The sequence below is a fragment of the Pipra filicauda genome, unplaced genomic scaffold (genome assembly GCF_003945595.2).
Source record: "Pipra filicauda isolate LSUMZ 115617 unplaced genomic scaffold, ASM394559v2 scaffold338_size783178_pilon, whole genome shotgun sequence".
Lineage (NCBI taxonomy): Eukaryota > Metazoa > Chordata > Aves > Passeriformes > Pipridae > Pipra > Pipra filicauda.
Genome location: NW_024104463.1, coordinates 284,918 through 302,351, shown reverse-complemented (window position 1 = coordinate 302,351; position 17,434 = coordinate 284,918). Strand labels below are relative to the sequence as shown.

The 17,434-nt window shown below is 43.0% G+C and overlaps 1 long non-coding RNA gene across 5 annotated transcripts in view; it reads right to left on the bottom strand.

The window, feature by feature from the left end:
- Positions 1 to 3,528: 3,528 nt before the first annotated feature.
- The window catches only part of LOC120323759, a 43,773-nt gene continuing 29,867 nt past the window's right edge, over positions 3,529 to 17,434 (bottom strand). For all 5 annotated transcript variants that reach the window (XR_005564575.1, XR_005564574.1, XR_005564573.1 and 2 more), the window contains one exon: positions 3,529 to 3,812. This is a non-coding gene — a long non-coding RNA (uncharacterized LOC120323759). The remainder of the gene's footprint in view (positions 3,813 to 17,434) is intronic.

Here is a 17,434-nt window from a genome sequence, read left to right as displayed (position 1 = left end):
ACAGCAATTGGCTCAGCAATTTGCCTGTGCCAAGATCATACCAATATGCTCTTTTCACATAGAGCAAAAAAAGTCCACCAGCATGATACCTGTAAAAGTGGGGATTTTTTTTAATCTAAGGAACTGTGACTCCTCCTGCGTATTAGGAGTTTTAGACCTTTTCTCTTACTGTAACTAATGTGAGAAATACAATTTTGCCACTGGTTTTGCCTGTTGTGTGACCTTTGCGTGGACACGGAAAGCATCTGTCTCAATGTATTTTACACAGCACTGCACTATTTCACAGGAGAATATTTTAGAAACTGACAGTTCTGTATGGATTTTCGGATGAGATACTTTAAATATTCATATCAAAGATGTCTTGGTGGTCACAAATCTCCTTGGTAGAACACTGTTCCTTAACCCCTTTGTTCTTTTTCACTGTGTTTACACAAGGGAGAAGAATTCAAAGCGTGAAAGATCCAATTCTCCACAGCATCAGAAACTACTTTGACTACACTCCATGGAGATAGTTTGTATTTCTAGCTGTGCACTTAAAAGCAGAATTAGGTAAAAAATACCAAACTGTGAATATAATGGCTGTAAATGTTATCTTGACACAAAACCATGGAGCTTCCTCACATATCCCCCATCCTTCAAAGTTGTCATATTTGATCAGTCAGGTAAGTAACATTCCCAACATACATTTTACAGGTTGTACAGAAAGCATGTAATTATATAGTTTTCGAACAAGTATTGTATAAATAGAGCAAAAATTAACAGGGAAGACCACGTTTAAATTCGTTTCATACAATACGACTTTGATACACATCTAAAAATTACTTGTACAAATTTAAGGAGCAAAAAGGTGGTCATGTTTTACATTAGCCAAGGGGTCCTTTTACTTACTCTCCATCCTCTGCCACAATGTATAATGAAGACATACATTAGATTAAAGCAGCAGTTTCACTGCAGTTGCCTTCTGTCTTTTCTAATCAATGCATATATTTAGTGCTCTTGTTGTGCCCCATCCATCCTTACACACAGACAATGAGTAAGAAACCTTGATTAGATCTGTTCTGCTTGTTTTCCCCTTGTACCCGTGTCACTTGGCCTTCTCTAACCAGTATTCTGCAACCAGATTTTAACCAGAACAGGCAGTTCTCACCTCTGTGTGGATTATGTTGGCAATGTATTTAGTCTTTCAGAAGTAAGGAAACTGGTTAACAAGGATTGAATATGGTAAAATCAACATGTTTGTGTACTTTTGGCTCTCTAGTTTCGTTTTAGCGCTGCCATTCTTGACTTTACAGTTGATACAATATATCTGGAGAGGAGAACCAATTCCCTTCTTGAGCAAACAGGACGAGGGTCTGGCTCAGAAAAACAGTATGGCCTTGCATAGTCACAGTGGGACTATGAAGAAAGACATGCTCAAAAATGACTAGAAATATAAGGCCTATGTCCTGCTTTCCCTTAAGAGTTCCTCTTTTTAGTCCAGAAGGCTGCAAACTTGCAAACCTCGCAAAGAAAAAAAATGCATGACTTTGGTTTAATTTAAGAAGCCTTTGACCGTGGTCTAGTACCTTTATTTTAAGTTGCAACTTTAACTTGCAATATTAGGCACAAAAAAAAAAAAAGTCTCTTCTCCCCTGCCATGGAGTTATTAAAATCCCCATGACAAAAGAACAGAAAGTGCTTGGAATTACGAGGAGGTGGGGAGGGACTGCACAACTCTGCTCAGCACAGCATTTCCTGGCATGACAGACACCAGCTATGACTTCTCTAGGCAGCATTTAGCTGTGAAAAACTGCTAAATAAAAAGGTGTCAGCTTACCAAGACAGGCCCTTCATCCTCCATCCCTGATCTTTCATGTTCAGGAACCAAAATCATCCACACTGTTCCACCTGGTTCCTTTGCGAGATAATAATGGAGTTTTCTGCCCTCTTTCATTTGTGGCTTGACAGCCATTCAGTGAAACTCTTTGAAAAGTATAATTTTGCACAAAGATTTGCATATTTCTTTGTTTCAGTTGCCATGCCACAGCAAATGTGGTAGCCTTTAAATGTTTTTTATCTCTGCTTGCCAAGATAAATACTTTAATAAGGATGATTTGATCTATTGGGAAGTCACAATGCACAGAAGTTATCACATATGTGAGGATGCATAAGGACAAGTATATTTGTAATGCAACCTCTTTGCCTACTGAAAAATAATTGGTGACTGATGCAACTCTGAGCACTCAGATCTCAAAAGCTTTACTTACAGCAAGGGTAGTTTCAAGTGCCTTGCAGTGAGACATCCGTGTTGAATGCAGAGGAAAACTGGAGTAGAAGCTCTGGGAACAATTTTCCTTTTTAGTTCGCTTTTTCAGTGAGATTTCTTCAGGACAAATCACTTGATTTTGCACTGGAGTCTCATCTCTTGCTCCCATCCTTCTTCAGATCAGAGTAATTTAGATGATAGCCAAGATAAATCCTGCAGGCATGGGTGCAATCAGTGCAGAACAGGAGCTTGTGATTTAGGATTATTAATTAGAAATTTCTATTTAATATAGCACATCATCTCTACTACAACAGAGATATTCCACACAGCATCCTCTTTTGGGATATATGTAGCCATCCATCTATGCTACAGGCTCCACCTGAGAGCATCTGAGCTTAGAATTTGGTCCTGAATTGGTATCTTGCATATATTCTAAGAATTTACAGTGGGGAAGTTTGCCTGGAGAGTTATTCTGTTCTGCTGTATTCCTCAGACATCCGTGGTCTTAAATATTTGAAAATATTAATTTGCCTCCCGTGTGTATGAATTATGATATGGTCTAATGATGCACACTTTCCCTGTGATCCTGGCTTCCTTCATAATCACTAGATGAACATCACTCATGGGTCAAGTGAAGCAGATTGTTGCCTTGGGTGACTTCTGCATTTGCTGTAGAGACTGGAGAGCGTGGAATGAAGGAGGGCTGGCCCTGGAGAAGTGGAATGAATGCTAACCTGAAGAACTAGGATCTAATTCAGTCTTTGCCAGACAATCCTTGCATGCCACCTGCAAAGTTATTTAAACCCCTTTCTTTACAGAGTAGACCTGTTTGCTTTTGTTAGAGGACTAATGTCCTTCTCAAGTACAGCTCAGAAAAGAGAGAGGCCGGCTCTGTGCAGAGCACACACATTGGGACTTCCTATGGCTAAACATCCATCCTCCATTTCTAGATTAAGTGCATAAAGATAGAAAGGACATCATCTACCATGGCTTGTTTCTTCTTTTCTAAGTGGTAAGCTCAGAATGTGTGGAATGAGGTTGGCAGATGCCCTGAACACTCATCTGAAAAGGGTATCAACAAGCCTTTTGCCCTGAGCACTGTCGTGGTTTAACCCCAACTGGCAACTAAGTACCAGGCAGCCTCTCACAGCAAACACACTCCATGCCAGTCCAGACCTTGTAGCAAATTGATAGATTGGGCTTTCACCTCTAATTTCCCAAAGGTGTAGAAGTGAAACATTCAGATATGACGGCGACAGCAATGGAGGCCACAGAAACCCCCCACAGAGAAGTGAGTCCTTTACTCGGTGCAGATGCTGGCATGGAAAATATCAACAGAAAGCAGCAGAATGGAGGTAAATTCTAATGCAGGGTCTCAGCTTAATAAAAGCTTTCCTGGAGGTTGGTGAAGCAGCTCTGTGAGTTCTGTGCCATGTGCAGTGGACAGAAGCTTAGCTGGAGGCAGCTGTGTGTGGAGCTCCACTGCAGTACATCAAAGAGCACGAGCACATTTCCGCTGGTACCTTGTCTCGTTAGCAAATCTATTTCCATTTCCTGTGTCTGGCCTCTGAAAATAAAGGTCACGCACATTTTCAGTGTTCGATCATCAGAGCACAAGCAACTCCCGTTACGAGGTTCAAGATGCTTCTCTGAAGGACAAGATGCCCCAGACGAAGGACAAAAATTAAAAACGAGGCAAAAGCCCAGAGCAAGCACCTGTGCTAGGCTTTGGCACACGGGGCCAGGCAGGACTCCCTTCCCAGCAGTGCCAGTGCTGGCCACGTCCCGGGGGGGCGGTGTGACACAAGGCATCGAGCGGAGCTCCCCGGAGTGCCGAGGGACGGGAGCTCCACTGCTCCCCCGGCACCGGCACCGGGAGGAAGTTCCTGCGCATTGCTGCCCCGGGATTAACGCTTCTCTCCGGTAACAGGGAGGGATCCCTCATTCCCTCATGAGTCACTCCTTGTGGGAAATAACGTTAACCATAGCAGTACGGTGGCATGGGGCTGATACAGCCTCCATCAGAACAGAAGGTTGCGTTTATTTTTTAAAATATAATTCAAATACATGTCTGAGATCAACAGAGCAGCTGTTCCCTAAGACACTGTATGAACACACACACACACATATAGATTTTTTTTTTCCCCTCTGGATGTGTGTATAGGTATATTTCTGTAGAAGGGTATTCCCTCCCAGAGTCAGAACTATGGCTCAGAGTCCCCAGGTGATGCACACTGGAGATGTTCTATTAACTGCAGCTCTCAGTGGCTGAGAAGCTGCCTCCGTGTTTGTGCTTCAAATGAAAGTCAACAGGTTGTTTCACTCTCCTTTAGGCCCAGGAGTCAGAGAGGGCCAAAAGCACAGTTATTACTGTGCCACTGCCAGAAAAGAACATGTCCTTTCCCACAGTTTTGCCCAAATAGATCAAGCATTTTCTGGGTCTTGACAACCATTTGGTATTCCATGAAGTCTGTTGTAAGAGATTTGATAAGTGGGTTGAAATCCTGAGAACATGGCTCTAGTTCACACTATTCTGAGAGCTGTAGCTGGGGAAGGAGAGCAAGAGGAGCAGGAAGGGAGTAGAGCAACAGACAAGCAAAGAGCAGGAGTCTTTTTACCAGAATTCCCATTTTCAACAAAAATAACAAATATTCATATGACTTCCAATGCTTTGATTTCTAAGAGCCTATACTAATTTTACATCACTTTTCCAAGGCTTCCAGAAGCATTTCATTGAACAAAGGCAATGCTTTAACTCTGCCCCAAACTTTGCCTTTTCTGCACTGTCCCAGCTTGGACACAATGTAAAGTATAAATGGAGGTGAGTGTGACTAATCTGGGTGATGAGGTTTTTTGAACAAACCAATGGAGACGTGAAAAATAAATGGTACAAATAAACTGAACAGTTTTAAAATTCTCCACATTGTTTTCATAAGGTATTATTTGTACAGATAAAGGGTTATTTTTAATTCATGCTTTAAACAAATGCCTGAAAGTTCTCATATGTCTGGCAGCTTTCAACACCAGCTTCATCAATTGTTAACTGTCCTCCAGACAGTTATCTGTTCAATAATGCAAGTGCATCAGGGTGACATCCAGCAGTACTAATTCATGTCACTAGCAGCAAGCTTTTCCTGGATTTGCTATGTAAACTTTATATTGTATTATTTCCAAATGCACTCTTGAACATAGTGATTCTGTGCTTGTGCTTAAAGCTACTTTTACTATCGGCAGACTTTATTTCATCCCTTCTGAATCAGAATAGAACCTTTTATAACCAACAACACTAATTTCTCTTCATCACAACGGAACAAGGCTTCTTACCAATTTTTGGCAAACAAGGGAGCTACAGGCATATTTAAAAAAATAATAATACTATGTCAGAGCACAGAAAAGAACTTCCAAGCATCCCATTGAAAGAAAACCTAGTAGTACCTATTTGCCTGGAAAATGTGATAGTTGGGAGCAGCCTATCCACCCATCCATTTGATCTAGGAGGGGAAAACTATTCAAAAGCACCTGAGTAACTCCAGAACATAAAACTCACTAATACAACTTCTTGTGTCCCAGGGGCCAAACCACAGCTGTTTGTGGGCCGCCAACACTGCATGTTCAAATGATAGCTGGGGTTTCAATTTTACCACTAGGATTAACTTGTTAACAAATCTAAGGACAACAGTCACACAAATTATAAGTATTACTCTGACGATAATCTGGGAGGATTGGGAAGATAATGAGGTGGTACAGAATTATACTATTTCAGACAAAATTCAGGCATCAGAATGTGGAATCTACTTGCCAGGGAAAAGAACGTGTAAAGAAACTGTTGTAAAATAAATATATCAATTCTCAAAGTCTATTCCAAGTGCTTAAAAATGGTATGATGGGAATGTCCCAGGGTGAACTAGTATGACTTTTTTCACCTCTGTTAGTATATCTATATTTATATGTATGTGTCTGTATATATATCTACTATACCTGTAGAATATTACTACAGTAAAAGTATCATATGTGTCTGTGAACTGTGCCTGCACACAAATGATGTCACTTTTCCCACTGCCTTAAACGAGACTGTTGGTAGCCAAAACACTGTACACAAAGCTATTTTTGCTTCTGTTTGCTGTAGGCTACAAAGGTATCCCCCCTGTCTCTGCTGCTTCTGGGTTTGCAGCAGGAATTTTGTACTGTACTGCACATATATTAGATCTGGGTTCTACTTTACTGGCACAGAGAACTGTGAATACTAGCACAAAAGGTGCCAATGTCTCAGAGCATTTTGGTTCTGGAACGTTCTGGTTCCAAAGTAAAGTATCCCTGGGAAAACTTGCCATTGTACACAAGGGCAGTATATACCTTTCACTGAGAAGTAAGTTGAATGAGACTTGTGTTAGCTCACAAATGGCAGCACTGTTTGGAGACCAGCTCGTTCCCAGGGAAATGGGAATTTTCTTGCCATGTCACTAGGATTAGATTATTTCTTATTATGTTCTTCAGGCCCAGTGCTGAGTAGCAATCTGAGCTGGGAAATAGGAGACCATTGGTTCAGATTTCCTTTCCTTCTCCCTTCACTGAACATCTGGGAATTCAAGGACTGAACAAGGCCCTCCCAAATTTTTTTACTCTGGCTAGAACTTGAAACTTGAGAAGGCAAAACACAGTGAGAGGGAGATATTCAGCTTGTTCTGAAATAAGAAGCTGCCAGGACGCCCTGTGAGCAGAACTAAACCTTTCAAAGCTGTCTTGTCAAGCACCAAACACCAAACTGATTTAGTCATTATGGCAAAAGGGGAATGTGCCAGTAGCTACTCAGTGCTGTAATTAAAGAGCTTCTATGAACTGCTGCCATAGATTGCCCTGAATTTTGAGGAATGGAGATGTAGCTGAGTTTTCTGGGATTTTGTCTTGCTTCACAGTAAAGATCATCACTCAAATATCTTTTTAATCATTTAAATACATGGCATTTTACAGATGGGGAGCGTCAGGAAGTTAGTACCCAGGGTACATTGGGTACTAATGTACCCAATTCACATTCAGGAAAACTATCTGAAAACCTTCTATAGAATTTAAAATCTGCAATGCCTATTATTTCTTTCCCTCAGAGCCTTGTACAATTAGACTCAATGTAATAATGGCCAGTCTTCGGAGCGAAGATTTTTGGGAAAGGTCATTAACCCTTCCAGCCTGCACAGTGGATTTTTTTTTTTTAGGTGAGACACAGCGTGCGCTGAACTGAGCCCACCCTTTAGTCCTGAGGTTCATCTGCCGGGGCCGAGCAAAGCTTGGACAGTGGCAGTGAGGTCCCCAGGATGTAGGTTTGTTTAGAGTGACCTTCTCTTAGGTGGATTGCCTTCCACGGCTGACGAGCTCCACCTGCCCAGGGGGCCGGGAATCGAACCTGGGTCGCAGAGGTGAGAGTCAGGCACTCTAACCACTAGACCACCAGAGGCCCCAGACTCAATGTAACCAAATTTAAAAATATCTACAGATCTATTTACTACTTGTCTACCTGCTAGTCTAGAATTTACACAGGCTGATTCCTGTAATGCCTGTATGGTCAGGAATTTATGGTGCACCATGGAAAATAATTTATTGTCACCCCCTCAGGAAGTGCTCAGTAACTCATCCACACTCACATAATGCACCCATCCCCATCTCACTGTGTCAGTGCACCATTTAACAGGCACTGCTGTATGCTCTGAGAACCAAAGATGACACACAGCTGCAGGAAAACCTTCCATTACTATGATTCAGGGACCAGCAGGGGCTGGTATAGCTGTTCCAGTCAGTAAATGAGTGAGCTTGGTAAGACCTGCTGCATTCTGTGGCCTCTCCTTGCCCCCTCAGATAGTGAAGCAGCAGCTGCATAACTACATTCTGTTACAATCTTCACTGATTCACATATCCTTGTCAACATCATTCCATATTTCATTTGAACCCCTGCCATGGTTCAAACCCACAAGTAATGTAAAATAGGCTAAAACCTGATGACTAATCACCATCTATCCCTATTGCGTGCTAGCACAGTTTTATAAATTAGCAAACATCTGGGAAAATGATGCAGGGATCTCATCACACTGGTCCTTCCATTAAATTCATGTTTTTTCAGTAGAATATCACTCTGGATGTTCCATCATGTCCTAAAAAGCTCAAGCATTGTGAGATTTCCTTGCTTTTTCATGTCTCTCTCTCTAACCATGGTGTATAAAGTAGGTAGAGACTGCCAGGCCTTCATTTAGAGCATAATGAGATTTTGCTCCTGCAAACATGACTGAGTACTCAAGACCAAGAAATTATTAAACTTGTGAGGTGTGTAGTGTAGTTTTAAAAAAGGGCTTTTAATTCAGGACACACAGTTCTCCTTTGTCTCATTTAATGCCACTTCACACAAGGCCCAACATCTTTCAGATACATAAGGACCAAAGTTTTGAAGTGCAGGTTAACCAAGACCTGCTTGCCAAACATAGAATAATTTTCTTTTGATGGGTAAATGTAACAGCTGTATTAGATCAAAAGGCTGATCTAACTAGCCAGAGCACTGAGGTATTTGTAAGCATGGCATGTGATCAGGAATCTTGCTCACAGGTTCAGCGTGAGCTTTACACCATTGCTGTCAGTATTTCAATATTTAGCATGTAAAACCACAAGGTATTTCTGTACAAGGAACATAAGACTCGGGACTACCTGCAGGCTTCACTTCTTCCTGCAAGTACGTGCACTGGGTACTTATTGTATCTCTTGTTGGCACATGCTACTTATATTGTTTGCAAATTGTTCTGTTCCCAGAGAGACCTAGAAACATTTCAGGCTTTTAGCAGTTTGGGGTTATATTTACTCAGCTGACTACAAATCATCAGGGGTTGTGAAGATGCATCACTAAGGGCTGAAAAGTGAAATTAAAACCTGGCCATCATCTGGACAGATGTGTGCAGCTAATGTGGAAAAACGCTTCATGCATTGCCTGCTGGTGAAGAAGTCGTTCCCATTCACCTCTGTAAGCAAAGGCTTTGCTGCAGTTCCCAGTTCTGCAATAAGAGAGGCTGTTCAGGAATGCTCCCAGTCCCCTGTGCTGGGTTATTCTGGTCCCCTCTGGCCCTACTTGCTGTGATAATGTGGTTATCACTATGTGTGAAATATCATATTGCAGCTCTGGCACAGTAAACAAACTGGTGGGAGAACTCCAACAGCTCCACGTTCCAGGGGCTGCCTGGAAAATCCCCCTGTGGGGAGGTTTCGAAGCAGCAGCTGCAGTGCTGGGGCATTGCCTTCCCGAAGGGACTGTGGGCCAGCACATGTGGGCTCCCTGCATTCTTGCATGACAGTTAATATTTTGAAATATTTTTGGGACATATTATTAAATATAAGTGGGGTATATTTAATTTAAAACTTTTTCACGCCTTCATGCAAAGAACTGGGCCCTGTTTCCCTCCCTCCTTCACCCCTAACTCCCTGGCTTTTGCAGTCACTATTAAGGGATTTACATTTCTGGAAAACTACAACACTGACTTCTTTCACATTGGCTTTTAAAGCCAACATATTACTGGCAAAGTGTTTACCAGCCAGACAAACCAAGCAAGCTTTTTATGTCTCCAAAGATAATAAAATAGTGCTTGGAGCACAGCTCTCCTGGAGTTTCTGCATGGAGTCAACATAAGGAGATGGCTATTTTAATCATCCTGGAGTTGCCTAAGCATAGGTTCTCCTGTTGATTTAGAACAGTCTCAACCCAGAACACTAAGCCAGAAATACATTTGGAGCTGAGGCTGAAGCAGAGTTAATATTCATCTCTCTGGTTTTATTTTAAGATATACCTTTAGATCTCTTGATGTGTAGCAGAGTCAGTGAGTCACTCCAGACAGTTTAAAGATATTTTGGAAAAAGCTGTAAAGTGAATTTTGGGGTTTGTTTTTCTTTCCTTTTTTTTTTTTTTTTTCGTTTTCTTTTTCCAGTCACAGGCAGACTTGGCTTTGTTATTTGGTTTTCTTTTGTAATAGAAGGAGAACTATGGTTGCGTAGAAGTTAATGAGCACATAACATCCCTCAGCCACCCAGACACTCCAAGAGAAGTGAAAGGACTCCTGGCTGGACTCTAGCCATCCATCCTGTGTTGATGAAGCCAGGGGAGTGCTGACAAGGGGCCTTTGCAGCAGCATCACCTGCAGTGAACCTCTGTGCTCAGAGCAAAGGGCACAGCTGGAAGGAGGGAACTGAGCAGTGAGGCCATTTTTCCAAACTTCCCCAGTTCATGCTGCTTTATGGGCCTGGCTGGCTGCAAGGTGGGAAGTGTGCACCATCTACAGGTATTTACAGAGGTGTAGAGACAGAAGTAAAGCAGAAGGAAGTCATTCAGTCAGTCAGAAACTGATATCCAGCAAGGGGACTCCTGGCACCCTGTCCAGATCCCTCCCTTCCTGCCTGCCAGCCTGGAACCCAGACGAGAACTGGTGGTGGATCTGAATCCCTCTGTCCTCCCAATAGCAACATATGTTTGGCTACTCCCTCAGGGTCTCACATTTAAGCTCTTGAGCCAACACCACGACCATGGGTGGTGAATGAAGCAGACAGCAGGGGCCAGCAACAAAAACGGTCCTGTTATTCTGAGGAGTATTTCTGGCAGGATCCAGGGGGGCACAGCAGTGAGGAAAAAGCTGTGTTCCATCTTTAGCAGAAAGCATCACTTTGCTGTACTCTGTTTCATGACTTGTTTGCTCGAGCCTTTTTTTAACCACACTGTTGGGCCTTCCAGTGTGTGCAAACAGGACAAATATAGTGACTCCCAAGTGTATACCTATTATTTAGTTGTTATATAAAGCCCACTTGAGCACACCATGAATTCACATTTTAGGTTTCTGGAAACTTCTGCTGGAAATTCGTTGTGGTCTGTTGCCACCTTGCAGGGATCCTTTCTCATCCCCCCACACGAGCAACTCCTCAGCATGTTTTTAAATGAGTGCATAGAAACCCTGTTAGTCACAGCAGTGACCACAGAAAAGGTTTTCCTGACATAGGGTTCCATTTGTGCCTCTCATGTGGTGGCTGGGGTCACCATCCTGGTAGGTGACAAGGAAATTTGGTGGAGCCTATTTTGGGTATCAGTTCTTCTTGCACACCATTCATACACAGTCATCACTGTGAACAGCACAGCCCACTCCCCTGAGTGGAACCCCCTGCATGTGAGGTGATCCCCACATCCTAAAAGTTAAATGGAATAAGCCTTGCCCTTGCCCAGCACGCAGCAACCATGACCAGTCCCTACACCTGCAGCTCAGAGCAGCATATCCACCTCTGCTAAGTCAAATTATCTACCAGCATTATCTATTAGCCCCAAAAAGGTTAATGTCATATTTGTATATAATCAGTTGTTATTCATTACACTATTCCCCACATGCAACTCGGTAGATACTTGGTAGATCTTTTTCCCAGAAACTGAATGTAATGCCTTGAAATGAACTGGCAATATATTTGGACTTTTGACTCACATGCATGCCAAGATTAGAAATATTTCTGACTGGTTATTCTTACAGCCACTGTAAATACAGCATTCTGTCTGCTGCTTTTATGGGTGCTGCTTAACCTATTCTAAGCATCACAGTTTAGTCTAGAGTTTAAACACAAGTTGGGTTTTCCCAACAGCTGGGACCCGAAGTAAAGCTGCTTTACAGTAAAAGGTTACATTCAGTCCAGAAATTCAAGAGAAATGAATCCTTCTGAAGACATACTCTGAACAACCCCAAATATGCAGTCAGAGGGAGCTTTAGTTCTGTGCCTGGTGTGATCTTACCTGCTCCTGTAAATCTGTGTGAGAGCTGGCTTAGGGAAGACAGGCTCTACATCTGACAGTGGTTTGAACAGAAAAGAAAGGTGGGGGAAATTGTTTTGAGTTTGTGCAAGTGGTCACACACGGCAGTGCCTGGCCTGCTCCCCCAGGAAATCCAGGAGTGCTGCTCTGCTCGGCCTGACAGTCCCCAGCCCATCTACCACGGGCTTCAGAACATGCAGGGACCCCTGAATTTGACTTACTGGGCTTTTCTGCCACAGCAGAAACTTCTTCCATAAGGTCATGACGTGCTGGGGAGGGCAGATGAAGAATCACTAATATAGAGGGAATTTCAAAGAGGTGGAATATAATTTAGAGGACTGGGCATTGGATTTTTTAATTCCTGCTCTAACTCCATAGCTTGTAATGACCAGTGATCAGTATCTTGGTTTTGTGCATCATCCTAATATGAAGGATTTTTTTAAAAGCAGTTCTTACCTTGAGAACTTGCAGATATAATGAAAATGAGGCAAGAGCAAAATGAGAACACAGCAGATAAAAATTATTTTATATCTTGATGTGTCCCTTCAAAAATTAAATGCACATGTCTATCTCCTCCTTATTTTATTACATATCTGCTATATATTCTTATTCTGAGACACCAAAAATATTTTTAACGAGTTGTTTTTTTAAGGGCTCTGTCTCATACACATGTTTTCTGGGATCTCTTTGTCCTCACCTAGTGATTCCTAAGGTGCAAGTCCTAGTTCTACAGCCAAGAGGACTAAATACTGATTTCCAAGGATGAACTTACAGCTGTTCTGCTGTGGTTTAACCCCAGCCAGCAAGTATGGCACAGCCACTTGCTCACACACATCTCCCACCTCCCAGCTGGGATGGGGGGAAAAAATCAGAAAAAAAGTGAAAAAACTCAAGGGTTGAGATCAAGAGAGTTTAGTAAGTTGTGCAAAAGCTGCACTTGCATCAAAGCAAAACAAGGAATTCATTCACTACGAGCCATTCCCAGGAAAGCAGGGCTCCACCACACGTCTTTGGGAAGACAAACACCACCCCTCTGAATGTCCCCTCATCCCTGCTCAGCAGTACCTGAAACATCCCTGTGCTACCAGCACTGCTTTCAGCACAAATCCAAAACACAGCCCTAGAGTAGCTACTGTGAAGAAAACTAACTCTATCCCAACCAAAACCAGCACATATCCTCAGTCCCTACTTTCTGAATGCCTTTTGAAGAGTCTCCTGATGTCAGCAAGACCCAAGTTTTGGAACAGTGCAGAACATTGTTGTTCCTGCAGGCTAATGGTTTGTCACTGCAAAGCAAGGCTCAAAAGGAGTTGCAAGGCTCAAAAGGAGTTGCAAGGCTCAAAATGAATTTCTGAGACTGGACTGCCTCTGGGTTTCATCTTTATGTAAGTGTGACTGCACTGCAGACAGACAGACATCCCCAGATCTGTGGCCACACGAAGCCGTGAGATTCAAGCCACAAAAGTGCAACAGCAAACACTGTGGTGCTTAAGCTTAGAAGGCAGAAAACAGACCCATCATCTTGCCACAGAAAGCTGTGGATTTTCAAGAGAAGTCTCCCGTGGCTGCTCCTGTGTCTCCAGCTCCTGCCTGGTTGGTCCTCACCTACCAAGACCAGAATTCAGCTCCTAAAGTGAGATGTGTAGATCCAGGGTTTGGGTGAGTGTCCCCCGAATTTAACAGACCACAAACGCCTCCAGCTCCTTAGAGAGCCAAAGGTAAGTGAGGTGCAGGTGTCCACTCTAGGAAGGAAGGCAGAACTGGGACAGCCAGATGAGACAGTCCAGCATTTCCATCTGTTGTTGCATCTCCAAATTCTGCTGTTTCCCTCCTTCCCTCACCCTTTAGTGACCCTCAGCCTATTATTTTGTACATCTGATCTGCTCATTAAAATGTAACAAGTGGTTTGGCAGCTGTCTGCGTGTTCATAAAAAAGAACTTGGCTGTCACAAATTGCTTCTGCCAGTCTTGGATCACCTGTGGCACTTGTGACCAGCCCTGCAGCTGGAGCCAGCTGGTACAGGAGGGTCCTGTGGTTTTCACCTTACCTGTGCACAGGGTTGCAGGAAGGCATTCCTAGTGCTAAGGTTTGGCTGTGAAAGGCAGACAGGGAATACTTAGAAGGATTATTTATTCTCAGCTTCATCTGCTTGTCAAACAACTGACTGTAAGTATGTGATCTTTCAGTAGGGTAGGTATGATATAAGCAAGGATAAGGAACAATTTCCTGCCTTGCACAGGAATTTTGAGAGACTGAAAGGCCTGCAGGAAGATCATATCAAGGAAACAAGGAACTTGCCTGTGATACAAATGCCACTCATAAATACCCACAGTCTGGAAATGGCCACCTTAACAATAGAGTGTCTTTTCTTGGAAAACAGTGTCAAAAAAAGACAACAAATACTGATGCTCTGAACAATATGTTTTATCTGCACAACTAGAGACTCCAAGAGAGTGGACTTAATGGCAGTGAGCACTAACATTTCAAACACAGACATCAAGGTTTATATTCCAGCACTGTTCAAATGTGAAAGCAGGGCTGAATTTAAAGGCTTCTGTCTTGTGTCAGTGCTGCAAAGTGCCTGACACCTAAGGCTCCTAAGCACTGTGAGGGTTCCTGAGACAGCTACACTCCCTCTGCCTGTCAGTGCTGTGCCCTTCTTCAGACAGCTCTGGGGTTACACTTTGTGCTTACAGGCAGCAGGTTCCCCGGGGCTGGGTGGTTGGTGTGCAGCCACCCTTGCATGCAGCCACTCTCACTGGGCCCCAGCACGCCCAGCCCCACTAACTGGGCTGTGGGTGAGGCCCCACTAGAAGGCCTTGTGACCCAGACTGATTCCAGTGACTGCAGGGAGATGATTGCTGTCTTTGGATCCAATTGGCCTTTGCTTTCTGTTTACAGTATGCAAGGGGCTCCACAGGCTGTTTGTTACGGCCACTTATCCATGTTTGCTAAAATGTTTTTGAAGAAATGCAGTATCAGCATCTACTCTGACCCTTGACACTGCTCACATCAGAACCTTATTTTCTGGTTTATTACAGCCTCTTTTTCGGAGCTAAACACACCAGGAAGAGTGATTTGCCTAACCAGTGAGAGTGGTTAGGCAAATCATCACAAATCTGCAAGTGAAAACTCCAGTTTTCACTCTTCAGTGCTCTCTGAAGAGAATGCCTCCTCTCCTCCATTTGCCTTAGACTTGTCCTGCACACTTCCCACTGTCACATTAGTCTGTGCATTGCTACTGCCTTGGCAGCAGGAGACAGTGTGAGTTAAAGATTGATAAACCCACAGCACAGAATTCACCCTGACCTTTTGCAATGGGGACCCAAATCTGCTACTTCCCCTGAGCCCCCCCAGCCTATAAAAACCCTGCTCTGTCCCTGCCTTGGCCTGGTGCTGAGATGAAGACTAATTGCTATTAACCTCAAATTTCTTAAACCTAGAATAAAATAGCAAGCCCTAAGAAGTTTGTGCAGAACACAGGCAGACAACTGTGTCAGGGAGCTTTTTTTCTTTTTTAGGGCTTGTATTTTAGAAGCAAAGAGCTTTCTATCCAGCTAGCCTTGAAAGCAAAAGCACTGCCTGGAATTCCTCCCACAGATGTGAAGCCAAATTATGGCTTCTGCCATAGCAGAAACTGGGCAGGGAGAGATGTAGATGATGAAAATGCAAACAAGATCCAAGGGGGATTCTGAGAATCAGAGCATACTTCATCATGGGGAACTTTTCAAGAACACTGGCAGAAGAGATGAAGGAAGGAGATAAGAAGACACAGTTTGGAAGACAGGTCAGTCCATACCCTCCTACATGGCACGGCCTCTTTGTAGAGGAGGCAACTCCCAGCTGTTGGTACCAGCCCCAGCAGCTTGGCAGACAGGTTGCCAGTTCTGTGAAGGTTGATGACAAAAATCAGGTATTCTACAGAAACATACAAAATTGTATTTCCAAACTTCCATTAGGGAGGGTTAGGGAAGGTCCTGCAAGCAGCAACAACTGTGTGCTGAGAGCTCACATGGTTCAACACGCTCAGCAGGCCTCTCTGTACAAACACAGCAGACAATGACCCTCTTTTTGGACAATGGCACTTGAAAAGTCTTGTTAAAATAATTTTCTCAATAGCTGACACCCTCTTCCTCTTAATTACATCTAGCTGAACCAAAACAAGCAGAATTACAATCTAGGTTTACAAAATGCCAGAGAGGAAGTGAACTCAACCACAGCTGCTTTCTGAAAGGCTACAAGGCATTAACTATTTGCTGCTGCTCCCTGCAGCCTCCCTCCACCTGGACTGGGAGGACAGGGCTAGGGATGAACTGCAGCCATAGACCAGGATTGGGCTTTACCTGGGATCCAGGCAAAAGTGAGCTCAGTCAACTCCCCTTTCCCTTTATTAACCTCATAAATGATGGTAGGAAAAAATAAGCAAGTCTAATAACATTGAGCAAGTAGTTGGTAAGTGAAGATGCTGAAAATCAAGTTTGACCAGTCAATACTAATACATGCTACAAAGCTGTTACTGAGATGTAGTAAGCAGTTAATAACAATTATAAAAACCAATGTACTCAGCTAAAATCAATAGTTCTTCAATGCCACCTGCTGCTCCTCAGCTATCCATGGTGCACTCTGTTTAACAGTTTATTCCTCAGTCCTTCAGAAAAGGACATTAACTTTCACCCTGTGCTCCTCTTTACCCCTCTCCATGTCCTGAACATAACATTAGATTCTGTGGCTGTTTCTGCATGAATTTTCACTCCTCCCTGCTTCATGTCTTCTCCTGGTTCCAAGAGCTTTCAGCTTAAAAAAAATCCCTCCCTCACCTGGAGCTAGAGAGTTCTGAGTTACAGTTCCTTCTTCCAGGATTATTTATTCACTTATTTTTACACAGCATATGAAATGAGAAAAGTTTAAATAGACTGAGGAGCAAACATGGAAATTAACTGTGTATATCATCAGGAAATTTTACTTTAACTGCAAGTTACTGTACTTCATTTTTATTATCCCTTTCTTTTATAAGATAGAGATGATTTAAAGACATTTCAGAACAACCACTTTGGAATACTATTATTTTTAACATAGAGTAACTACTGTCTATTCCATTAGCAAACTGTTGTTTTCCTATGGACTACTAAAGACTTCTACATCCACAGATAACAAAAAGAAAAGAGAAAAGAGAACCCACCTTTTCATAAAGAAAAATATTGAGTTCTAATTTCAGGGATTTTAATATATACACTTTCTTGGACAGTTTTCATGGGAAGTGTCCATGGTCCCTCTGAGTTATTACCAGTCCCACACAGAGCCTCACTTCTCTTCCTCTCCCTCCAGTCCTCACAGTGGGCCATTATGCTACACCAGACTGATCCAAACCTGGGAGCTGAGGGAGACACTCAAA